Below are 27,603 nucleotides of genomic sequence, written 5' to 3'. Positions count from 1 at the left end.
CAGGATGGCTATTAAAAAAAAAAAGTGAAAATAACAAGTGTTGGTGAGGAATGTGGAGAAGTAGGAGCACTCAGACATTCCTAGTGGTGATGTAAAAAGATGAAACCATTGTGAAAAATAGTTTGGCAGTTCCTCAAAAAGTTAAACATAGAATTACCACACGGCCAAAAACAAAAAAACTTTGTACATGAATTTTCATAGCACCATTATTCATAATACCTAGAAAGTGGAAAACATCCAAATGTCTGACTTATGAATGGATAAATAAAATGTGGTATATCCATATAATTGAATATTATTTGGCCATAAAAAGGAACAACATGGATGATCCCTTGAAAACATTATGCTCCATGGAAGAAGCCAGTCACAAAGGACCACATATTGTATGATTCTGTTCATATGAAATGTCTCAAATAGGCAAATCCATAGAGACAGAAAGTAGACTGGTATTTGCCTGGGGACAGGATGATTTGGAAGTGACTGCTACTGGGTGTCAAGTTTATTTTCAGGATGATTAAAATATTCTAAAATGAATTGTGCTGAGGTTGCACATCTCTGCAGAGATGCAAAAACCCATTGAATTGTACATTTAACTAGGTAAATTTTATGGTATGTGAATTCTATCTCAAAGCTGGAAAGAAAGCAAGAAGGATGGTGGGCTAAGGGGAGATGCACAGGTCCTGAGGTCACACTCTCTAGACCAGGCCCTCCCAGGCCATCTGTAACACCTCCTGCTGACTGCAGTCATCATTCCTCTTTGCTTTCTCAACAAATGGACGTGTAAGGAAGATCAGAGTGCACTTCCTGTGAAGCAGGGCCACCAGTGACCTTTCATTTCAGGATGTGTCTGCAAAGCCACTAAGTAAATCTGCCTGGTGCCCTCTGGGAGCTGCCCTGGCTTCCTGGAAGAGTCTTTAGCTGGTTTTCAACTCCCTCAAGTGCCTCACTTAATATTTGCTCTCCCCTGATTGGCACATCCTTGGCCAAACTCACCTTGGTCAGTGTTTAGTTTTCACTCTTCTGTTTTAGCAGCAAAGACATTTATTACATCTTAACAAATCCCTGAGTGATGAAACAGGGAACTTTACTGAGGAAGTTATAAATTTTAGTACACAAACTATAGAAACAGACAGGATGATTTTTCTCATAATGAAACATATTTGACATTGAAAAAGACATGTTAATTTTGTAGTTTAGTATCTATGCCAGTCAACTTTTGCAAGGGAAAATTATGTTATTATGAGCGAGGTTACGTTACCAGAGAATTCTAACTTTCCTGGATCCTGGTTTGATATTTTTAATTGGGTGGCTTTATTATAGCATCATCATGGCCTTTTCCATCTTTGTTTAATAAACAATATTATTTACGATGCAGGCACATAGGCTTTCTAAAGATACACTTTTCAACTGCCTTTCAGGGGCAATTAGGGAATACCTTTGGGGCAATGATTACATTCCGTTATAATTCTTTTCAGTTTAAGCATTTTCCCAAATGACTTTTTAATAGTTTAATTAATTAATTAATTTTAACTTTCATTTATTCATGACAATATTCTGGTCATCAAACAACTGAATACTTCATCACATATATACAGGGTAAGGCAGTTTTGAAAATGCTTTCACATCCGTGGTCCCATTTGATCTTCTTGTCTGAGGGCATCCTGGGTGGTGGCAGGCCATGGACTGTGGTCCTGCACGGCCTTTCCTCCCTCCACCTGCCTTGTCTGACTCTTCAGCTGACCCACTTCTCGAGCCACCTTCTCCCTACATTCTGTCGGGTCTACAGCTGTGCAGGACCCCATGCTTTGGGGCAGCATGACCAAGGCACTTTGAGGGAGAGGGCAATTATAAAGTGATGTACAATGCCCAGTGGCTACATTGGAACACTTAACTTTTTCTTTCCTTCCTTCTTTCATTCCTTCCTCTCACCAACAAATATATTGTGAGCACCTTTTCTGTGTCAGGCAGAGCACTGGGTGCTGGGGACATCGCCTGGCCCATCTGCTTTAGCTAGCCTCAGCTCTGCAGTATGCACACCAGCAGAGGCAGGTGGCAAGAGGCTCACTTGTCAGCAAATGCCTGGGCTCCTCCAGCTTCCCCAATTCCAGGCTTCCCAGCTGCTAACCCTGCCCCATGCTTTAAACTAAACCTTACCACTGGGGTTTGCTAAGAGCCTTGACTGTGATCCCTGACCCCTCCATGCATGGACCCCCTTGCTTGGGCTTCAGACGCAGCTCCCACCTCCAGCCCTGCCTGGTGCAGCTGTGGCCTTTCCCAGCCCCACTCTGGCTTCCCTAAGGGTGGTCCTTCCCTAAGGATACTTCCAGATCACCTGCAACACTTGTTAAAACTGCATGTTCCTAGGCTCCATTCATACCTAAACATTCAGGATGCCTGCGGGTGAGAACTAAAAATCTCCACTTTCCACAAGCTTAACAGGTACATTATAATCTGAGAACCTCTGGTTTAAGCAGGAAAGAAAAAAGACAAAAACAAATCAAAAAACTGCTTAGAAGTTTATTATGGAAAATACATGGTTCTTTCCCTTCAGTGCAGCTCAGGAAACTATAATTTATATAGCACCTGTATACGCTGGTGTTTGAGATATGCACACTCATTTAGTTCCCAAAGTGCCCTTGGAAGATTGGATTGTACCTGTGTACTGTTAGCCAAGGTGCCCAGGGAGGCCAGAATCTACCCCAGACCACAATTCTTTCCTGCAGAGCCATAAAGGCACAGGAATAGTGAGTGACTAAGGGGAGGCCAAGTAACGCTTACCTTTACCTGGAGCTTTGACACACTGGTCATCCGGGGAGGGGGATTCATGTGGAGAAAGCCATTTTTCCTAAGCCGGTTAAGCCTAAACGGCTTCAGGCCAACAAAGTCCGTCAGACCAGCTGCTCTGTCAGTGAGCCCCAATACCACCCTCGCATGCCCCCATCTGCCAGATCCAAATCTCACCTTGAGGGGAGGAGAGTTGCAGGGTAGATGCACAGAGCCAGGTGTAAGCTGGCCCAGGGCAAAGTCCAGCCCCGCCCTATAGCTCCAGCTGGTAGAGCAAAAGAGAGGACCACAGCAGGCATCATCCTGCATGGGGGCTGCTCCCAGGCCTCAAGTCCCAGCGCAGAGAGGGGAAGGCAGAAGGACAGCCGTATTCACACCTGGATGCAATGACTCCCGAAGCACAGCTGTTTCCATCCATAGGTACATGGCCCAGCCTGAATCTGGAATGTGAGCCACTGTTTGATCTACAGAATCACCTGGAATCCTTGTTAATACTCTGGAACACTCTCCTGGAAATTCTGATTCACTTTGTCTGCCAGAGGTCCTGGAGTTTGATGAGAAGGAGACCGTCATCATCAGGAAGATTTGGGCTTGGAAAGGGGTAAGGAGGATGAAAGGAGAGGGGCAGAGAAGGGGCCTATGAGCCAGGCCCACTGGACTCCATCTCCAAAGCCCCTGCTCTGCTGCTCCCTTTGCTGCAGCCTCCTCTGTGCCCGGGGGAGAGCTCAGCGTCCTCCTACACAGGCTGTGGGGAGCAGATGCCCAGCAGTGCTCAGGAGCAGATCGGAAATGCAAAGCCAGAGGGTGGGGAGGCGGAGGTGAGCTGGGCAGCACGGAGCTGGGGGAGCAGACATCTGTGTCAGTGACAGCATCCCACAGGGGCCCGAGGCAGGCCCAGGGCCAGGTGACCTGATCCACATTTGGCCCTGTATGTGTGGGCTGTGCCAGCCTGGCAGTTCTTCTTTCTGCAGTAAGGGTTACCCCTGCTGTCCTCCCCGGGTCTGTGGGATGTTTCCTTATCTGGAGTGATGAAGAAATCACCCTGAAGTTTCAAGTATTGCCTTCCCAGCCCGAAACCCTTGGCAGTACTTTCTCCACTGCCCTGGGGGGGTGGAGAACATGACAACACAGGTTTAAACAGTTCCAGGGATTGACTTCTCCAGCCACCCCCTCGGGCTCCCAACCCTCCCTGAGCCCCAGTCTTATCATCTGTGAAAGTAGCAGATACAGTACTCGGCAGAAGCTCAGCACCTGGAGCCCCTGCCCCACGCCTGCAGGGGACAGCGCTCCCGGGGCACCGCCAGGGGGGCGGTGACACTCCACCTGACTTTCTCATGCCCTCCTTCACTGGGAGTGTTGGAGAGCTCTTGCTCAAGGAAGCCAGAATTGCTCAAAGTGCTTTTTCTCATTGTAAATCACAGTGCTGCTTTGCAGTTTATGTTGTACAAAGTTTATCTTTTCTTAACAAATAATCCATTTAAGAAATTGAACCAGAAGTCAGAAGATGAGAAAAACAAAACAAGCTGTGTCTCATGAAAAGCCACAACAAGAATAATTGTCCAGAGGGCTTTGATCAACAATATTCCATTTTTTGCTGAGAACAAAGGCCCCGTGGTGAATGAGAAAGAGACTGAAGTGTGGGGACTTCTGGGTGTGGCCCCTGCCCTGGGGACTCACGTGTGATTCAGGGCCGGCCCTGCCCTATCTGAGTGCAGCAGGCAGACTGGGGGACTCAAGGCCGTGCCTGATCTGAGACTCCGCGTTCTTGATCACAGGGCTGGAGGAAATGAGCTAAAACCACAGCACATGGAACTCAGCAGGAGACTCCAGTCAGCAAGAACCTAGTGAAGGCCTGCCATGCCCAGGGCCCTCTGTGCATTGGGGGGCCTATGAACCTGCACATGGCCGGTGGCCACCTCCCTGAGGTGCCTACAAAGGGAGATGTGTGGTGTAGAGATGCGTGGTGAGCAGCTGGTTAGACGCAGCCATACAGGCGTGAAGGGCACACGGTTGCAGGGGAAGAAGTTCACCTCCGCAGAGAACAGCGGGATGGAGGCCAAGCACTGAGGGATGCAGGGGCTGGCTTCAGGTGTGGAAGAGAAGAGGCCCCGGGCAGGAGCCATGTGAGCTGAGGGCAATGGTGGAAAAGTCAGGACTCATGAATTCCTGCACCTGAACTTTAGTGCCAACCGACCTCGTGAGCAACAGGAAGGGATGGGAGATTTGGGGTGGTGGAGGGGAGGGCATGATTCTTTAAATCATCCTGGAGTAAATCCAGTCATTTCCCTTAGTTTTTACAGCTGAGGTTTGGAACATTTAAGTGATTGTTACTAAGTCGCACATCTCCCAAGGGTCAGGGAAAATCCTTAAACCCTAGTTTTCTGACTGCTGATGATAAGTGATGCTTATGAAACCAGGCTGGTTCTGGCTCAAGGAAGAAGTTTCCTCCTGCAGGTAGGCTTGAGAAACAAACAGCAGACAGTGTGTTCCTGGCTCAGGTCATGGTGCAATGTCATTTCCCAAGTTTGGTGTCAGCCAATTCAGCAGGTGTCTACTGGCTGCACACCTGTCTTAGCCACTTGTGCGGGTACTGGGGACCAAAAGCAGAGAGAAATGGTTCCAGCATTGAAGGACGGAAGACACAAGGCAACACTAATGCATTTATCTGCTCAAGAAGACTTCACTGTTCTCTTTTCTTGTGTCAGAGCCTGGGTGAGATTTGGGGGCACAGTGATGAGGGAAGCAGCTCTGGTCCCTTCATAAATGCATCACAACCAACAGGGTGAGTCCCACTAAGGGAGCCTTGACCCAACAATGGCAAACGTGGTGGGAGCACAAGGGCCTTTGAGGACAACTCACCAGGTGATGAGTGGGAAGGCTTGCTTTAGGGTGAAAGAGGAATCTGACCCATTGGAACACAATCTGTGCATCTGAAAGCCTGGGGAGACCACGTACTACTGCTCCTGGTGTGGACACAGGACAGAGGTGGACACACCTGTCATGGAGAGAAGGATCCCCAGCCTCTGGGAGGCAAGACCACCAGCAGGAAGGCAGGTTGACTGGTGGCCACTTTCCCCTTAAGTAGGATAAACCTGTAATTTATTCAAACCAGGACATTTTTGGACACGAAACGATGTGCTGTTAATAACTATGCTGGATCAGTTGTCTTGGGTGAACAGAAGTGCATGACCCCTTACTTAGAAGCCACGCCCAGGCCTTTGATGGGGAGATAAGCAGCTGTCAGCAGGTGCTGGGCAGCTGGGCTCTCCAAGGTCCGAACCTCAGAGGCTACTTGCCCCAGGGAATTTGGTGGGCAGGTTAAGAAGTTTTCTTATTCCTTGGGACTACAGGTGGAATTCCAGTCTGTGCTCCTCTGTACCTGGGTCGTCCTTTCCTTCTGCCTGCCCCTGGGGGTGATCCTGTTGTCAGTAATGGGAGGTGATGAGGGAGGGGCAGACCCTTAAGGCCAGCATTTAAACCAAGGTTCTGTACTTCCTGTGTGATCTTAGGCAAATTATCTAGTGGACTGAACCTCTGCATCTTTGAAAATGTCCATGATAATTCCCATCTCGCAGACGTGCAAGGTACACACACGGGTAGACCCCAGTCAGGTATCACCTCCCTTAGTCTTTTATGTGCATTTGCTTTTTCTCCAACCAAACTCTGAGGTCTCTACAGAGAAGAGAGTCTGATACTTTTGAGACAGGAAGGAAGGGGACAGGGTATAACCATTAAGAACATGATACGACATTAGTTATCTATTTTATACATAGTAGTACTACTGTATAGCACAGGGAACTCTACTCAGTGCTCTGGGGTAATCTGAATGGGAAGGAAATCCAAAAAAGAGGGGATATATGTATATGTATAGCTGAATCACTTTGCTATACAGCAGAAACTAACACAACGTTGTAAAGCAACTATACTCCAATAAAAATTAATAATTAAAAAAAAAAGAATACAACATAAAGTTGTTAGAACCAACTAGGTCTAACATGGCAGAAGAATTGACTTCTAGTGGACCTTGAGCCTCATTATGTGCTCATTGTAATACATTACTTTATGACACACCCACAGACACCATGATCGACCATAAAAAGCCAAAAAGTGGGTGGTGTACCAATTCCTGGAAATCTCTGCCCCTTCTCCAAAACAGTTGGAATAATCCTCCCATTTGTTAGCCTATGAAATTAACCAGCCCATAAAAGCTAACCACCTCCACACCTCAGGGCCACTCTTGCCTTCTGAGATGGTCCACACTCTGTCTGTGGGGTGTGTTTCTTGCAGCGCCTCTCTTGCTTTCCGAGACGACCCCATACCCTGGCGCCACCTCTTGCCTTTTGAGGTGGCCCACGCTCTGTCTAAGGATTGTGTATCTCTATAAATAAATGTGCTTTCAATTTTCTCTGCCTTGCTCTTGAATTCTTTCCTGTGTGAAGCCAAGGACCCTCACTTAGCACCGTCCCAGGGACTCACCCAAGATTTGGGACGTGTCCATTCTCTCGTGCCCCAGTTTTTCCTACAACATTTTGTCTTCAGCTCACTGAGGAGAGGGCAGGAGAGGAATTCTGCCCTGGAGCTGGGTGAGGGCACAGGTTCAGTGGTGAGAACGATGTACAGGTGTTCCAGGTGTGTCAGGTTGATTCAGAAATCCAGGGTATAGGGTGTGTTATGTGCAAGGCTGAAAAGACTTGGTGAGTTTGAGCTTCTTAAGGTGCCCGATAAGAATGGGTGAAAGAGAGGACTGCTGATAACAAAGCATGCTGTCATGTTGTAAGTTTTGACCAAGAAAGTAGTCTGGGAATTAACTGGAGAGAATCCTTGGGACCTGTGCCTGGACTGATAGAAAAAGCCTTCCTTAAACAGAAACCATGTTCCAAGGGGCATTGGGTTTGCATGAAACTGCAGCTCACTCACGAAATCCAGCACCACTGTCCGCGGCCACATGATGGTAGATGTCCTAGCATAGGGCAGACTTACTGAAGAAGAAAGTAAGTTAAAAAATCTCAGAGGAAGGAATTCAAGGAAGAATGTCCTTGAGAAAAAGTTGTCCATACATGAAACCCCTGTTCTTCAAGGCTTACACCAGGGGCCCTGGTCTATCCACAGAGAACACAAGCCCACTGAGGAGTCACCGACAAGCACCTTTCCTTCCCTAGGTCCTCCTCACAGTAGCTCTGGTCTACGTCCCTGGTCCCAATCTCTGGTCTCACTGGCCTCCTTTGTGAAATGTGATGGTCCATCTCTCCTTAAAAAAATAACAGGTTCCTCTATTTGGAACCCTGGCTGCAAAAGGTGTGGTTTCCCCAATCCCCCTTTTCCCTCTGAGCCAAGTGCATAGGCCTTTTAGGCTTTAAGCGTTTTGCTGCTTACTCCTACTTATTCCTGAAGCAAAATGGACAAGGACTTAACAAAACACACATACAGAAGAGGGAGTGAGAAATTTTTCAGACTCTGAAGACTTTCTGCCCCTGGGATCTGATCTCTAGCTCCTGACTCAGGCTCAGGGGCCTTGGAAAATTCCGAATCTGAAAGTTTAAACCTGAGGGGAGAAACTGTCCAACTTTCCTTAGTCCTGTCTCCCCAGCTTATCCCAGAACCTGGGGTTCTGCCATTTGGAGCAGTGCTCCTTGAAGGAGGGGACCATTGGCATCATGTGACCTGGACTACGTCAGACACACATGTTGTCCAGGTCATCTCAGACCTGCCCTGATGTCGGTCCCAGGGATCTGTGTGGTTTTGAGGCATGTAAGTTTGAGAGGCATTGACTTAGAGAGCTTATTTCCTTGTCTTGAGTGCTGGCAGAGTTGCTGTCAGCCAAATCACTTCTGCTAATTCCTGTAGACGACTGACTTGCTGTTTACCAAGTGACAGTCATTAGATCTGAGAGAACAACAGAAAATTGTAGACATGCCCTGTTATCCCACAAATAAGGAAGAAAAGCTTAGAGAGAGGAGGGTTTCTTAATGGCCCCTCCCTCCTAAACTCCACCCTCCAGTTGGTGATGGTCCCATTGTTCCCCTCTTGACAGTGTCAATGCCCACTCCCCCGTTTCTACTGCCAGTGTCATTTCACTGACCCACTTTCTCTCCGCTAATCCATCAACTCAGCAACTATTTACATTGGTGTGTGCCAGGCCCTGTGCCAGATGCAGGAGCGTGGTCCTCATTCCCTCCCTCTTGGACTGTAGCCATGGACAGAGACTCTTGGGCCCGCCTACCTCCAGTGCCACCCTCCAGCCTTGCTTCTTCCATGCTGTGAGTAAAAATGCTTTCCAAGACAAAATGTGACTGCACTCTGCCCTTTAGGATGAAGTTGACACTCTGAGCTTGGAGCAAGATGCTCCCAGGTCTGACCCTGCCAGCTCTCCTGGCTCTTCTCTGCATTTCGGCAGCTGACAACCAGCAGTACAAAGCTATTTGTGAGATGGCACATGCCTGGTGCATTTTCTCACCTTTGGACCTTTGCTTAAACCTTTCTTCTTACAGACAATGCCCTTTCCTACCTGGTGGGTACTGGTACCTACAAAGTCTTTCTTGAACACTATCCCAACTCTCTTCCCAGGCAGGCATGCCCCCACCTCTGTGTCCATGTCTAACTGCAGAACCCTCCAGGAGCATCTCCAAGGTCACACATCTCCCTGCTTTTCCACTCCAAGTGCTGGGAGGCCAGGGTGCTGCCTTGTTCCATTCACTCTGTGTCTCCCATTCCTGGCCTAGTGCTTGATTCATATTGGTCCACAATATGTTCCTGCTGAGTGGATTTCCTTCTGATGCATCTCAACAAAAATGTAAAATGTTGGTGTTAAAGAAGAATGAAGGTAAAATCATCCTAACCACTTTTTTTGTTTTCCTGTCTACATTTATATCTAGCACATTGCACGGCACAGAGAAGATGCTCACTAAATCATCACTGATTAAAGGGAAAGGATGAGGGAATGAGAATTCAGGCCTCCTCGCCCCCATCCCAGGGCTGCTCTTCCCACTGGAAGGCATATTCGGCAGCATCTTGGTGCCATTGGTGATAACCCCAGCCTTTAATCACAGATGAGGCCTGTCACAGTTCCTGTTATTACATAGGAGCAGGCTAATTTTTCTGTATTGGCTGATGTTTGCCTGTCTTTCTGTCTTTGTGTGGGTGCAGGGTAAGTAATGTTCAGTCTGCCTTCCTGGATCAGGGAGGGCAGAGACAGGGCTGAGAAGCACATGTACCTCGACTCCTCCCTCCCTCACCCCTGCATGCATGGCACACGTGGCTCTTTTTTCTGCTGAGCACAGATGAAGAATAGAATTTTTCTCTGAGACACAATGATATAGTCAATCACTCCAAATCAATTACACATACATCCTTGACATCTTTGTCGAAGAGTTTCCCAGCCCATTCCTTGTTTGGCAGGTTTTCCCCCTTCTTCCTCAGTCACCCCTTAACAGTCTCAGGAATGCCTTGGGAAGACTAGATTCCTGGCACAGCCTCAGGGAAATCCAGGAGGCACTGAAGGAAGGAAGGAAAGCAGCTCCTCCAGGACCACAACGCTCTGCATGCCTGCGGCACAGGGGGCCTGGCCTGGAGTCAGCTCGGCTTCAGCTGCAGGGCTCTCCACTCGGGGTTTCAAGAGCTCTCCTGGCTATTCAGATTGCAAACCTGGGATAACATTAAAAATGTTAATGTACTATAAAACTTTCTATGTGTAAGAATCTCACCTGAGAAGGAAAAGACATGAGCCCATAATGGCTGGCTTTTCATCTTCTTGATGGATTTTAATAGAGCCGTAACAAGAGCAATTCCACTTAAAAGACTCTTGTCAGGGAACAGTTACAGTACATTATAACTTGAAATGGGAAACAGTCTCTACCCTGTACAAATTTGGAGTGGCCAGGAAAAGAAATGAGCATCAAGAAATACAGTTCGTTGGCATTATACCCATGAAATTTTTTGAGGGAGATGGGGTTGGATGGTGGAAGGAACTGGGGGTGGGTTAATTAATGAGGCAAATCACATCTCTCCATTAATCCTTTGCTAGCAGAGCACAAAATGGGCTCTCAAGAGGAGCCCAGCAATACAATTTTTATCACTCAAAAATTGTACCCAAGACTGGGACAGAATATCTATGAAACCTGTTATAAAAGAAAAACTGGCACTGATATTTTTAAGTAGCCAGGACAGTATACTTACCTTGGAAAGGGGAAGGGAGCTGTCACCACCAGGAAAATGATTCCAGTACCAAGACCAAACCATCTTGTGGAAGTGTCTCAGTGGGAGAGAGAGTATACTGTTCTCTTGGACTTTTCTGTTGCCTGGCTGATGCATATCAGCTGTGCTCCCTGTGACATGCCATGGCCTCTCTTGATGACAAAGTTCAGTGGCAGCAGCCCTGTTTCCTGAATCCAACCAGTGGCTGATTTCACTTCTCACCTGGTTTTCCAGGGACTGGAAGACTGATTTTATCCCATGATTTTAGTGGGCAGTAGCCAAAGCCCCACTGAGTGGTAGCCTTGCATACAAGAGCCATTCATGAGAGACAGATAACCTGATAGGAGTCTTTGGGGTCAAGGTCATCACTCAGCAGAGCCTTGGTGTCTGATTTCCCTTTCTCAGCTGCCTGTGGGAGGCTGGCCTCAGCTTCCAGGTCTACTGTGTTGGGAGATTGATACTAACGCAGTATCTGGGATGATGTCTGGGTTTAATGGATATAATAGTGCAACTGTCAAAAGTGCCTTTGAGTAAGTCTTACATGTCCTGTGGTTTATGTGACAGGCAAAAACTTCTGCGAGACGAGCCAGATCGCAGAATCTCATCCACACATTATAAAGAAATTAACCCATACAGTGAAAACCAGGCCAAACTTACCACCAGTAACCTAGCCCAGAAAGGCTATGTACCTCAAAGCATCAGACAAGGAAGGAAGGAGAAGATTTTGGCACAGTGTTGATCTCTATGCAACCAAAGTTTTCCTGGGAAGAATTGTTAGTGTTTTTCTTTTTAAGTATTCAACATAGGAAAGTGTGTAATTAAACTATTATACATCTGTTTAATGATCATGATGAGGCCATTAAAAATAATGTTCACAAATCTTTTATAACAACATGAAAGTGCTTACTTTAGTATACAAGTTGAAAATATAGGACTCAAAATTATAGATGCAACATTATTTAAATTTTGAGAAACAAATAAAAATTACATTAACAAAACCCTGGGAGAAAATGGATTAAGACTATTTAAAAAAAAATTTTATTGGAGTATAGTTGCTTTACAACATTGTGTTAGTTTCTGCTGTACAGCAAACTGAATCAGTTATATGTATACATATATCCCTTCTTTTTTTTTTTTTTCAGGGCAGAAAAGAACTTTAATGAGGAGAGGAGCAGTCAATGAAGGGAATTAATTGGATGCATTTTGATTCATACTTTGTTCAGATAGCTACCTCAGGTAGAAGAACTCAGACTGAAATATACTCTTTACCTGTAGAGGCATAAATTATTTGAAATTCTCCTGAGAGTTACACAATATCATCCTCCAAGTCTGTGTAGCTTGTGCTCTAGAGACAATCGCAAATCTTTTTTTACGGTGTCTTACAAAAGCTCCATTAGGAAGAGTTGACAGCTGTTCAGAGTACCTAGAAAATAAATTCATGTAATAATATCATATTTAATTAGGGAAAAGCTTTTCAACTGGAGCCTACAAAAATATGTGTGAAGAATTTTCTTAAATATTGAAAAGAAAAATTCAACTTGTTTTATATTTTCTTTTGCACAAAATCTGTGGACTATGTAGCAGCTTTGTTACACAGATATATCATTAGGTCCACATCAGGAAAATTCTCACATTTCTAAGGTTTTTAAAAAGCACTCTCAGCTTCCTCTGTAACAGTGTATGAGCATCATTTTTGCGACACAAACCAACACAGCTGAAGATTGTATATGTGAATGCAGTGCAAAATTCCAAGGGGTAGAAGCCCAGTAAACACATGAAATTTCTCTCCCAAGTTTCGCTTGTCCATAATTACTATATGACACAGACTCAAAAGAAGACAACTCCGTTACTGTTAAAACTATCACAATAATTACAACAATTATGCATAAGATGTTTGTGATCATAGCACATGGAAGCACACATTGAGATGGATGCCTTGCTACTCTTATTATGGAGACTCCTGAAATGATAAACCCTCATTTTACTTGTTCAAGGTCCTTTTGCCCTCCGAGGGCCAGGTCCTTGCTAAGCAGGGGTGGGGGTGGGATGTCCTTGCACCGAGTGATCGTGCTGCCCCTGAGCGGTTGTCCAGACTGGGTCCTCCCACCAGTGCCCAGGCCTGGCTGAGGAGGCGGATCTCTGCTGGTGGCACCTTCAGGGACAGGTCGCCAGACCCTGCCCTGCCATCATCAGGGAGAGAACAAGTAACCCAGGACCCAGCTGGCCCTCAGACTCCTCAGGCCCCACAGGCCTCCAATCATAGCCCTGCAATCCCTGTGCACCTGAGCGGGAGTGGGGTGTTGGAGGAGAATATATATCCATTCTTGTTTTAGATTTTCTTCCCATTTAGGCCACCACAGAGCATTGAGTAGAGCTCCCTGTGCTATACAGTAGGTTCTCATTAGTTCTCTGTTTTACACATGGTAGTGTATATATGTCAATCCCCATCTCCCAATTCATCCCACCTTCCGTTTCCCTGCTTACTGTCCAAACATTTCTTCTCTACATCTATGTCTTTATTTCTACTTTGCAAATAGGTTCTTCTGTACCATTTTTCTAAATTCCACATATATGTGCTGATATACAATATGTGTTTCTCTCTTTCTGACTAACTTCACTCTGTATGACAGTCTCTAGTTCCATCCACATCTATGCAAATGGTACAATTTCGTTCCTTTTTATGGCTGAGTAATAGTCTATTGTACATACGTACCACAACTTCTTTATCTATTTCTCTGTTTTATAGACATTTAGGTTGCTTCCATGTCCTGGCTATTGCAAATAGTGCTGCAATGAATATTGGGTGCATGTATCTTTTGGAATTATGGTTTTCTCTGAGTATATGCCTAGGAGTGGGATTGCTGGGTCATATAGTAGTGAAAATAGTTGCAAACAGAGGGACTGACAAGGGATTAATCTCCAAAATATACAAACAGCACATATAGCTCAATATCAAAAAAACAAACAAAGCCTCTTGGATAGCCTCATCCACCAGAGGACAGAGAGCAGAAGCAAGAAGAACTACAATCCTGCAGCCAGTGGAACAAAAACCACATTCACAGAAAGATAGAAAAGAAGAAAAGGCAGAGGGCTATGTACCAGATGAAGGAACAAGATAAAACCTCAGAAAAACAACTAAATGAAGTGGAGATAGGCAACCTTCCAGAAAAAGAATTCAGAATAATGATAGTGAAGAATATCCAGGACCTCGGAAAAAGAATGGAGGCAAAGAGTGAGAAGATGCAAGAAATGTTTAACAAAGACTTAGAAGAATTAAAGAACAAACAAAGATGAACAATACAATAACTGAAATGAAAACTACATTAGAAGGAATCAATAGCAGAATAACTGAGGCAGAAGAACGGAGAAGTGACCTGGAAGACAGAATGGTGGAATTCACTGCTGTGGAACAGAATAAAGAAAAAAGAATGAAAAGAAATGAAGACAGACTAAGAGACCTCTGGAACAACATTAAACACAACAACATTCACATTATAAGGGTCCCAGAAGGAGAAGAGAGAGAGAAAGGACCCCAGAAAATATTTGAAGAGATTATAGTTGAAAACTTCCCTAACATGGGAAAGGAAATAGCCACCCAAGTCCAGGAAGTGCAGAGAGTCCCATACAGGATAAACCCAAGGAGAAACATGCTGAGACACATAGTAATCAAATTGGCAGAAATTAAAGACAAAGAAAAATTATTGAAAGCAGCAAGTTAAAAATGACAAATAATATACAAGGGAACTCCCATAAGGTTAACAGCTAATTTCTCAGCAGAAACTCTACAAACCAGGAGGGAGTAGCATGATATACTTAAAGTGATGAAAGGGAAGAACCTACAACCAAGATTACTCTACCCAGAAAGGATCTCATTCAGATTCAATGGAGCAATCAAAAACATTTACAGACAAGCAAAAGCTGGGAGAATTCAGCACCACCAAACCAGCTCTACAACAAATGCTAAAGGAACTTCGTTAAGTGGGAAACACAAGAGAAGAAAAAGACCTACAAAAACAAACCCAAAACAATTAAGAAAATGGTCATAGAAACATACATATCGATAATTACCTTAAACGTGAATGGATTAAATGCTCCAACCAAAAGACACAGGCTTGCTGATTGGATACAAAAACAAGACTCATATATATACTATCTACAAGAGACCCACTTCAGACCTAGGGACACATACAGACTGAAAATAAGGGGATGGAAAAAGATATTCCACGCAAATGGAAATAAAAAGAAAGCGGGAGTAGCAATACTCATATCAGATAAAATAGACTTTAAAATAAAGAATGTTACAAGAGACAAGGAAGGACAGTCCATAATGATCAAGGGATCAATCCAAGAAGAAGATATAACAATTATAAATATATATGCACCCAACATAGGAGCACCTCAATACATAAGGCAACTGCTAACAGCTATAAAAGAGGAAATTGACAGTAACAAAATAATAGTGGGGGACTTTAACACCCCACTTTCACCAATGGACGGATCATCCAAAATGAAAATAAATAAGGAAACAGAAGCTTTAAATGACACAATAGACCAGATAGATTTAATTGATATTTATAGGATATTCTATCCAAAAAGAGCAGATTACACTTGCTTCTCAAGTGCACATGGAACATTTTCCAGGATAGATCACATCTTGGGTCACAAATCAAGCCTCAGGAAATTTAAGAAAATTGAAATCATATCAAGCATCTTTTCTGACCACAACACTATGAGATTAAAAATCAATTACAGGGAAAAAAACGTAAAAAACACAAACACATGGAGGCTAAACAATATATTACTAAATAACCAAGAGATCACTGAAGAAATCAAAGAGGAAATCAAAACATACCTAGAGACAAATGACAATGAAAACACGATGATCCAAAACCTATGGGATGCAGCAAAGCAGTTCTAAGAGGGAAGTTTATAGCTATACAAGCCTACCTCCAGAAACAAGAAAAATCTGAAGTAAACAATCTAACCTTACATCTAAAGGAACTAGAGAAAGAAGAACAAACAAAACCCAAAGGTAGCAGAAGGAAAGAAATCATGAAGATCAGAGCATAAATAAATGAAATAGAAACAAAGGAAACAATAACAAAGATCAATAAAACTAAAAGCTGGTTCTATGAGAAGATAACCAAAATTGACAAACCATTAGCCAGACTCATCAAGCAAAAGAGGGAGAGGACTCAGTAAAATTAGAAATGAAAAAGGAGAAGTTACAACAGACACCACAGAAATACAAAGCATCCTAAGAGACTACTACAAACAATTCTATGCCAATAAAATGGACAACCTGGAAGAAATGGACAAATTCTTAGAAAGGTATAACCTTCCAAGACTGAACCAGGAAGAAATAGAAAATATGAACAGACCAATCACAAGTAATGAAATTGAAACCGTGGTTAAAAATCTTCCAACAAACAAAAGCCTAGGACAAGATGGCTTCACAGGTGAATCCTATCAAATATTTAGAGAAGACTAACACCCATCCTTCTCAAACTCTTCCAAAAAATTGTGGAGGAAGGAACACTCCCAAACTCATTCTATGAGGCCACCATCACCCTGATACCAAAACCGGACAAAGATACTACAAAAAAAGAAAATTACAGGCCAACATCACTGATGAATATGGATGCAAAAATCCTCACCAAAATACTAGCAAAGAGAATCCAACAACATATTAAAAGGATCATACACCACGATCAAGTGGGATTTATCCCAGGGATGCAAGGATTCTTCAATATATGCAAATCAATCAATGTGACCCATCATATTAACAAATTGAAGATTAAAAACCATATGATCATCTCAATAGATGCAGAAAAAGCCTTTGACAAAATTCAACACCCATTTATGATAAAAACTCTCCAGAAAGTGGGCAGAGAGGGAACTTTCCTCAACATAATGAAGGACATATATGACAAACCCACAGCAAACATCACTCTCAACAGTGAAAAACTGAAAGCATTTCCTCTAAGATCAGGAACGAGACAAGGATGTCCACTCTCACCACTATTATTCAACATAGCTTTGGAAGCCCTAGCCATGGCAATCAGAGAAGAAAAAGAAATAAAAGGAATACAAATTGGAAAAGAAGAAGTAAATCAGCCACTGTTTGCAGATGACATGATACTATACATAGAGAATCCTAAAGATGCCACCAGAAAACTACTAGAGCTAATCAATGAATTTAGTAAAGTTGCAGGATACAAAATTAATGCACAAAAATCTCTTGCATTCCTATACACTAATGAAGAAAAACCTGAAAGAGAAATTAAAGAAACACTCCCATTTACCACTGTAACAAAAAGAATAAAATACCTAGGAATAAACCTACCTAGAGAGACAAAAGACCTGAATGCAGAAAACTGTAAGACAGTGATGAAAGAAATTAAAGATGATACCGACAGATGGAGAGATATACCATGTTCTTGGATTGGAAGAATCAACATTGTGAAAATGACTATACTACCCAAAGCAATCTACAGATTCAATGTTATCCTTATCAAAGTACCAATGGCAATTTTATGGAACTAGAACAAAGAATCTTTAAATTGGTATGGAGACACAAAAGACCCCGAATAGGCAAAGCAGTCTTGAGGGAAAAATCGGAGCTGGAGGAATCAGACCCCCTGACTTCAGACTATACTACAAAGCTACAGTAATCAAGACAATATGGTACAGGAACAAAAACAGAAACATAGATCAATGGTACAAGATAGAAAGCACAGAGGTAAACTCACGCACCTATGGTCAACTAATCTATGACAAAGGAGGCAAGGATATACAATGGAGAAAAGACATTCTCTTCAATAAGTGGTGTTTGGAAAACTGGACAGCTACATGTAAAAGAATGAAACTAGAACAATCCCTAACACCATACACAAAAATAAACTCAAAATGGATTAGAGTCCTAAATGTAAGACCGGACACTATAAATCTCTTAGAGGAAAACATAGGAAGAACACTCTTTGACATAAATCACAGCAAGATCTTTTTTGATCCACCTCTTAGAGTAATGGAAATAAAAACAAATGGGACCTAATGAAACTTCAAAGCTTTTGCACAGCAAAGGAAACCATAAACAAGACGAAAAGACAACCCTCAGAATGGGAGAAAATATTTGCAAATGAATCAATGGACAAAGGCTTAATCTTCAAAATATATAAACAGCTCGTGCAGCTCACTATTAAGAAAACAAACAACCCAATCCAAAAATGGGCAGAAGACCTAAATAGACATTTCTCCAAAGAAGACATACAGATGGCTGAGAAGCACATGAAAAGCTGCTCAACATCACTAATTATTAGAGAAATTCAAATCAAAACGACAATGAGGTATCACCTCACACCAGTTACAATGGGCATCATCAGAAAATCTATAAACAACAAATGCTGGAGAGGGTGTGGTGAAAAGGGAACCCTCTTGCACTGTTGGTGGGAATGTAAATGATACAGCCACTATGGAGAACAGTATGGAGGTTCCTTAAAAAACTAAAAATAGAATTACCATATGACCCAGCAATCCCACTACTGGACATTTGCCCAGAGAAAACTATAATTCAAAAAGACACATGCACCCCAATGTTCATTGCAGCACTATTTACAATAGCCAGGTCATGGAAGCAACCTAAATGCCCATCGCTAGGTGAATGGATAAAGAAGATGTGGTACATATATACAATGGAATACTACTCAGCCATAAAAAGGAGTGAAATTGGGTCGTTTGTTGTGACATGGATGGATCTAGAGACTGTCATACAGAGTGAAGTAAGTCAGAAAGAGAAAAACAAATATATATTAACGCATATATGTGGAACCTAGAAAAATGGTGCAGATGAACCAGTTTGCAGGGCAGAAATTGAGACACAGATGTAGAGAACAAATGTATGGACACCAAGGGGGGAAAGCTGTGGGGGGGTGGGAGTGGTGGTGTGATGAATTGGGTGATTGGGATTGACATGTGTACACTGATGTGTATAAAATTGATGACTAATAAAAACCTGCTGTATAAAAAATAAAATAAAATAAAATTCAAAACTTCAAAAAATAAATAAATAAAAAATAAAAAACGGCCCTTAAAGGGCTATTCTCATTCACCAAAACAAACAAAGAAACCCAATAAAAAAATGGGTAGAAGATCTAAATAAACATTTCTCCAAAGAAGACATACAGATAGCCAGCAAACACATGAAAAGATGCTCAACATCACTAATTATTAGAGAAATTCAAATCAAAACTGCAGTGAGCTATCACCTCACCCTGGTCAGAATGGCCATCATCAAAAATCTGCAAACAATAAATGCTGAAGAAGACGTGGAGAAAAGGGAACCCTCTTGCACTGTTCGTGGGGATGTAAATTGATACAGTCACTAAGGAGAACAGTATGGATTTTCCTTAAAAAGCTAAATGTAGAACTACCATATGACCCGCATTAAGACTATTTTTAAAAATAAACTTTAAAAATGTTTAGAATAGAATTACAGAAAATTTGCTAAGATAGTACAGGGTTTCCATATACCCCAACCAATTTTCCCCTATTGTTAACATCTTACATTACCATGGTACATTTGTCACAGCTAATGAATACATATAACACTGTTTTTAAATAGAGAAGATGATTCAAAATCCCTTGTAGCAGAGTAATCTATTTTACTTTTGCATGAAATCCTCGAGTCTGATCCCCTGTACTCTGTTCTGTTTACTCATGTGTCTCATTGCAGGATGGCTGTGCATCACACAGACAAACAGTGGCTATATTCCGGTAGCTGAGGCTCTTCCTGAATCACAGGGATTATCCTGTGTGCTGGGACCAGTGAAATAATCTTGAATCCACACTGAGAAGTTTCACAGATTCACAGAGTTTGGAATGGCAGGATTTCCTTCCCGTTTTTTGGTAGGGTTGCTTCCAGAGGCTGGAAGGACTCTAGCTTGCCCTTGTAGGACATAGGCACATATGAGGCCATGGCCTCAGCCTATTTATCCCACCTGACCTCACCTGATTTGGCCCACATTCAAGATGGTCCTTAGAGTAGCTACTGCCTTTTCATCTACTTTGCTAGGAAATGGGATTTACAGTCCTGGCTTCACGGTAGAAGCATAAATAGGTCACTGCAGAAATGCAAAGAAGCTGGATTCAGGGTGCCTTAAGCTGTACTGGGCTTGTGGCCTATTGAAATTTATTATGTTGGACCCCAAATTTAATTCACAGAACTGAGCCAGAGAAAAAGTTTGCTGTTTACTCCCTGGTTCATGCATCAAAATGTTTGAGTAGATACTACGTGCCTGGAATTATACAAAGATGGCATTTAAAGCCAAATTAACCATGGCCTTTCCTCTTACATTGAATTATTTAGAAGCCCATACATATTTTTTAATTGGAATATAATTTCTATATAGCATTATATTAATTTCATGTATACAACATAGTGATTTCATATTTGTTTATATTGTGAAATGATCACTGCAGTGAGTCTAGTTAACATTTATCACCATATAGAGTTACAAATTTTTTTCTTGTGATGAGAACTTTTAAGATCTACTCTCTTAGCAACTTTCAAGTATACAATACAGTGTTACTAACTATAGTCACCATGCTGTACGTTACATCCCCAGCACTTATTTATTTTATAACTGGAAGTTTGTACCTTTTGACCCCTTTCACCCATTTAAACCCTCCCCTCACAGTTTTCCACCCCTCTGGCAGCCACCAATCTGTTCTTTGTATCTGTGAGCTGAGTTTTTGTTGGTTTGTTTGTTTTATTTTTCGATTCCACATATAAGTGATATCATAGAGTATTTATCTTTCTTTGTCTAAATTATTTCATTTAACATAATTCCCTCAAGGTCCACCCATGTTGTTGCAAATGGCAATATTTCCTGTTTTTTTATGACTGAATAATATCATATATGTATATATATAATATCACATTTTCTTTATCCATTCATCCATCAAGGGACACTTAGGTTGCTTCTGTATCTTGGCTATTTTAAATTATGCTGCAGTGAACATGGGGGATGCATATATCTTTTCAAATTCGTGCTTTTGATTTCTTTGGATATATACTTGGAAGTGGAATTGCTGGATTATATGGTAGGTCTGTTTTTAATTTTTTTGAAGAACCTACATACTGTCTTTCATAGAAGCTGTACCAATTTATATTCCCACAAACAGGGAATCCCCTTTTCTCCACATCCTCACCAACATTTTTTATTTCTTGTCTTTTTGATAATAGCCATTCTAATAAGTATGAGGTGATGTCTCATAGTGATTTGGATTTGCATTTCCCTGATGATTAGTGATGTTGAGCACCTTTTAATGTACCTGTGGCCATGTGTATGTCTTCTTTGGAAAACTGTCTATTTACATCCTCCTCCTATTTTTTAAATTGGATCTTTTTCTTTTTTTTTTTTGCTCTTGAGTTGTATAACTTCTGTATATATTTTGGATATTAACCTGTTATCAGATATTTGATTTGCAAATATTTTCTTCCATTCAGTAAGTTGTTTTATTCATTTTGTTGTTGTGCAGAAGCTTTTTACTTTGATGTACTTTCATTTACTTTTGCTTTTGTTGCCTCTGTTTTTCGTGTGAAATTCAGAAAGTCATTGTCAAGACCCATATCAAGGAGCTTACTGCCTATATTTACTTCTAGGAGTTTTGTGGTTTCAATTCTTACATCCAAGTCCTTAAATCATTTTGAGTTTATTTTTATGTATGCTGTAAGATAGTGGTCCAGTTTCATTCTTTTGCATGTGGCCATCCAGTTTTATAAAAGAGACTGTCCTTTCCCCAGTATATATTCTTGTCTCCTTCGTTGTGTATTTGTTGACCATATATGTGTAGGTTTATTCTGGACTTTCTATTCTGTTCCATTGATCTGTGCCTCTTTTTGTGCTGGTACCATACTGTTTTGATTACTATAGCCTTGTAGTGTAGTTTGAAATCAAAGAATGTGATGCTTCCCACTTTGGTCTTCTTCCTCAAGATTTCTTTGGCTATTTGGGACCTTTTGTGGATCCATGAAAATTTTAAGATTGTTTGTTTTATTTCTGTGAAATATGCCATTGGAATTTTGATAGAAATTGCACTGAAATGTAGATTGCTTTGGGCATTCTGTAGATTTGCATATGGACATTTTAATAATGTTAATTCCTTCAATCCATTAACACAGAACACAGACTATCTTTTCATTTTTTGTGTCTTCTTCAATTTCTTTCATCCATGTCTTATAGTTTTCAGTGTACGGGTCTTTCACCTGTTTGATTAAATTTATTACTAGGTATTTTATTCTTGTTGATGCAATTGTAAATGGGATTGTTTTCTTAATTTCTTTTTCTGACTGTTTAATATTAATGTAAAGAAACACAACAGTTTTTTTGTGTATTGATTTTGTATCCTGCACTTTTACTGAATTTACTAATTCTAACAGATTTTTTATGAAATCTTTAGGGTTTTCTATCTATAATATCATATCATCTGCAAAGAGTGATGGTTTTACTTCTTCTTTTTTCAATTGGGATGGCTTTTATTTATTTTTCTTACTTAATTGCTCTAGCTAGGACTTCAATACTATGCTGAATAAAAGTGACAATAGTGGGCGACCTTGTCTTGTTCCTGATCTTGGAGGAAAAGCTTTCAGCTTTTCACCATTGAGTATTATGTTAGTTGTGGGCTTGTCATATATGGCCTTTATTGTGTGATATATCCCTCTACATCCACTTTGTTGAGAGTTTTTTATCATTTTTGAATTTTGTCAAATGCTTTTTCTGTGTTTATTAAGATGATCATATGATTTATACCCTATTTTTAATATGTTATAGTACATTGATTTGTGAATGTTGAACCATCTTTACATACTTGGAATAAATCCCACACAATCATGGTATATGATCTTTTAAATATATTGTTGAATTTGGTTTGCTAATATTTTGTTGAGGTTTTTTGCATCATTTAACTTTTACATCTATTTTATCAGGGATAATGACCTGTAATTTTTTTTTTTTTTTTTTGCTTGTGGTGTTCTTGCCGTCTGGTCCTGGACTTTTGTATGTTGGGAGGTTTTTAATTACAGATTCAATCTCCTTAATAGTGATTGATCTGCTCAGATTTTCTATTTCTTCATGAATCAGGCTTGGTAGTTTGTATGTTTCTAGGAATTTATCCATTTCTTCTAGGTTGTACAATTTATTCATGTACATAGTACCCTCTTATGATCCTTTGCTTTTTTGTGGTATCAGTTGTAATATTTCCTCTTTCATTTATGATTTTATTTGAGTCTTGTCTCTTTTTATCTTGGTGAGTCTAACTAATGGTTTTCTCATTTTTTTATCTTTTCAAAGAACCAGCTCTTACTTTCATTGATGTTTTCTATCACTTTTTCATCTCTATTTTATTTATTTCTGTTCCAGTCTTTGTTATGTCCTTTCTTCTACCAACTTTGAGATTTATTTCCTCTTATTTTTCTTGTTCTTTGTGATGTAGTGTTAATTTGTCTATTTGATATTTTTCTTGTTTGTTGAAGTAACATTTATTGCTATGAGCTTTCCTCTTAGAACTGCTTATGCTGCATTCCATAAATTTGGCATGTTGCATTTCTATTTTCATTTACCTTGTTTCTTTTAAATTTCTTTTTCAAAAATTTCTTCCCTGACCCATTGGTTGTTCAGTAGCATGTTGTTTAATCTTCACACATTTATTAATTTTTCAGTTTTCTTCTTGTAATTGATTTCTAATTTCATACCAGTATGGTTAGAAAAATGCATTTGATAAAATTTAGAAAAGTCCCACTTTTGTAGTGGTATATCTTAAAAGTGCCCTTCTGATATATTTGGAATCTATTCACATACATGACCCAGATAAAGACTGAAACACATAAAGGCCCTACATCCTATATTAGGTGATCTAAGAGACAGGGAAATTCTTCAGTTAGTACCAACTTTCCAAGCCAAGTATGATAATAACCACAAACACAAACCAATCTAGCAAAACCATGTCTTGCCTGTGCATTAACATGACTCCAGAAGATAAATGTAGTTTGCTTCAGCCTTGCTTTCTGGGCTGGTGATGAGAAGTCTAAACAGACGTGAGGCCTAGAATGTAGGTCAGGTGCTCAACAAACGCACATTTAAGATAAAATCTAATTTGATGCTGAGTCATGGATGCACCAGAAAGCTGTGACTCAGAAGGCTACCAGGAAAGCCTGCTGGGGAGCTGAGGCCTCACTTAGTGAGTCCTGGTCTGCCTAAGGGAAGAGAGATAAGTAGAACTTCGGTATTAAGGAGAATATGAGGAGAAGTTTAGAAAAGAAGATAAAACCACCAGAAACAAAAATAATTTTACTTGACAAAAAGAACAAGATGCTTTGCATAGACGTGTTGAAGCTTAGGAAAGATTGATACCCTGAGAAGAGAAGAATGTAATGCACTCAACATAGTAACCATGGTAATCAGACAGCAGCAGTCCTCATACCCTGAGGCCTGTGATGAGCTAGGCCCATTGTTAGCACACCCCATGCATGCATTATCTTGTTAAACTGGCACAGCTAGTCTGTGACACAGGAATTATAGGCTGTGTCTCCTGGAGGGGGCTGGCTCAGCACATGAAAGTGAAAGTTGGCTTGGCCAACGTCAAACTTGTCTGACTTACTTCAAAGCCCCAGCTTCTGAGCACACACTCATCCATCCATCCATCATCCACTCACTCTCCTATCCACTCACCCTCCTACCCAGCCATCCAACCATCCACCAATCCCTCCATCCATCATTCATCCACCCATCTATCCACCCATCCATCTACCCATCTACCCATCCATCCATCCATTCATCTATCCATCCATGCAACCATCCATCTGGAAGTCTGGTGGTACCAGCTGATGAATGAGCACTGGGTGTTTCAGAGTCACTTCTGGTAGCCTCCTGTTGGGTTGGCTGATGAAGTGGAACCCAGAGAACCATGACATTGGCAGAGTTTAAATAGGAGAAAAATATTTCTTGACTCTGAGTATGAACAGTTAGAACTGGTGACAGGAGATGGATAAAGATTTTTTATTCCCTTTTAATGATTTTATAACTAGGTTTTCACCTCACTTGACGAAGTAATATTTTTCTCCAACCCAAAGCAAGGAAATGGATAAGAAGAATATTTCTGTTTTCTCCCAGTCCTAAGTTTCAGTGCTTTTCTGAGAGTGAATTGGAACATCTCCATGTGAAGAAGGGGCTGGGAGGGTTGTTTTTGCTATTTCATTCCTTATTTTGGGGGAAGAGAAGTGGTTTATAACCTCTTGTAACAGTGTAACCTAATGAACGTAATAGAGTTTAGGAACCACAAAATGCTGTCACTTTTCAAATGGATACACAAAATTGTTTTAAAATTATAGTTTTAAAAAATGTGTCCTAGTATAAGTTTTATTCCAAAAGAACTTTTTTTTTTCATAGCCAACTGATAAACTCCTATAACAGTAGTACCCAATAAAACTGCATGCAAACCCTTAACGGTGTTGCCACTGCAATAAGGGGAATTAGAGCATCATCAGACCTTTCTTTTTACATATATTTTGATGTCCTCAGTCTGTGAAAGGATACAGGGCTGATTATATTCATGAAGTCTTAAGAGTTATAAAAATATTGACAAATATATGGCTGTGTACAGAGTACCCCAAATGAAATATTTTCATTCCACAATACAGTCCTGGCTGGTGACAGAGAGCTTGGGACACACCAAGCCTCTGCATTATTTATTACGGTTGTTGCTGATCTTATAAAAGTGTGAGCAATATTAGAAGACATCTGAGTGCAAAAACTGATTATTTTGTTATTTTGTGCCTTTGTTACATGGCATTCTTCATGTTGGTTATCTGAGCTACTTCATGCTGTTAGTGAAGACCACTTTTTCATGTTAACAAGACTCTGCAGTAGAGCAAGATAGTAATCTTATTAAACATTATGAAGCTGGGTTCATTAAAAAGGGGGCAAGCACTTCATGAGGTATCCATAGCAGCCTCCCTCATACTGGGTGTTCAGTCTCTGTAAACAATCACATTCCTACATGATGATATATCAGGCAGATAAATGTGGGGATCCACATGGAGAATTGTGCAATGAACTGGAAAGGATGTGATGAGGAGAAACAGCTGACAGAGAATTCTACCATGGCAAGAATTTGATACTGAGTCCTGTTCTTGGGGCTGGGAAAAATGAATATGTTCTGGTGTCTGCTGGACCAGGAGGTAGTTTTGCTTATTCAGCTTAAACTAGACAGAACAGCTGAAGAAAGACTTCAAACCATAGATAAGGAGGATATTTAAGCTCATACCCAGGAATGTTGGATCCTGCATCAGCTGGAGGGAGGGCAGGATTTTGAACAGAGCAGAGATCATTTGGACCCTGAGGACATCAAGGCAGTGGGGGATCAGTCTTTAGAGCACTGAGGCAGGTGTTCAGACAAACCCTGACAGGAGGAAGAGGAGGGTGAAGACCAGGTCCAATGGGAGCTGGCTTGGTGTGCATGTGGGCTGTAGTATATGGTTCTTCAATGTCTGCCTCTCTCAGTAGTTACATTCCCTTCTTAACATGTGATCTAATCCAGGGGAAGCTGAAGCATGTGTCTATGAGCCCTGAGTAAGAATTGCACTGCTGCCATTGTCAGCTGGCATTCCTGTCCCTATCAGACTCTAATCACCTGGGGGGCAAGGACTGCATGGTGCACACCAGCTTCTCAGGCACTTGGCAAAGTGTGCCTCACAGAGTAAGTGCTCCTCAACTGCTGCTTCACTAAGTAATACAATACCTGAAGTTATGGAGGCTCAATTACTTTTTGTTTTATCCTAAGCTCCTTTAGGGTAAAAATGTTCTTTCTCTTTTAATGTGGCCCTATTCCCAGCATATTCACATAGTTGCATTTATAGGTATATGAATGAATACATTCATAACTTAATGAAGCCTAGACTGTTTCCCAATGCACATTAAACTCTTTAAAGGTAAGGTCTGTATCTCCTTTATATTTGGCCCATTAACTAGCATAGTGCCCAGAATAGAAGAACTTAGTAAATACTGACAGAGTTGAGGAAGGAGAAATCTGACAAATACTTAATAAATCAATACTCTGTGTAAGAACCTTTTAACCTGGGCAATGAGTGAGACTCTTCTTTAAACCTTCTGGGTAGGGGTATGAAATAGAACCTTGGGGGAGCCAGGAGTTTAAGAGGATTGTAGCAGAGCTTCTAAAATAAAGATGGGAAGAGTCCAGGATTAATTTTGTATGATTTCCTACCTTTGCACTGACCAGCCCTCCTGTGTCCACCTTGAAACCTCATACTCAGCTGTGAGCTTTAGAGTTTGAAGTTTATGACAATATCTGCACCTCAAAGATGGTGTATTTGGCTGAAGAATTGCAGACACAGTGCACAAAGAGCTGGCAGCCCTGGATGGTGCTACTGGCCTCGTGAACTTAAGCAAACGCCTTTAACCCTGTGTGCCTCAAATCCCTCACAAGAGAAATGAGATGACATTTTTTTGCTTTGCCTGATTATGTATGAAAATCAGCAATAACTTATATTCAGTCCCTCAAATGCAGTAGATAATAAAAAAATTTTTTGTGAGATTTTTATATACAGTAAACAAT

The sequence above is a fragment of the Balaenoptera musculus genome, chromosome 7, assembly GCF_009873245.2.
Source record: "Balaenoptera musculus isolate JJ_BM4_2016_0621 chromosome 7, mBalMus1.pri.v3, whole genome shotgun sequence".
Taxonomy (NCBI): Eukaryota; Metazoa; Chordata; class Mammalia; order Artiodactyla; family Balaenopteridae; genus Balaenoptera; species Balaenoptera musculus.
This window is presented reverse-complemented; position numbering follows the sequence as displayed.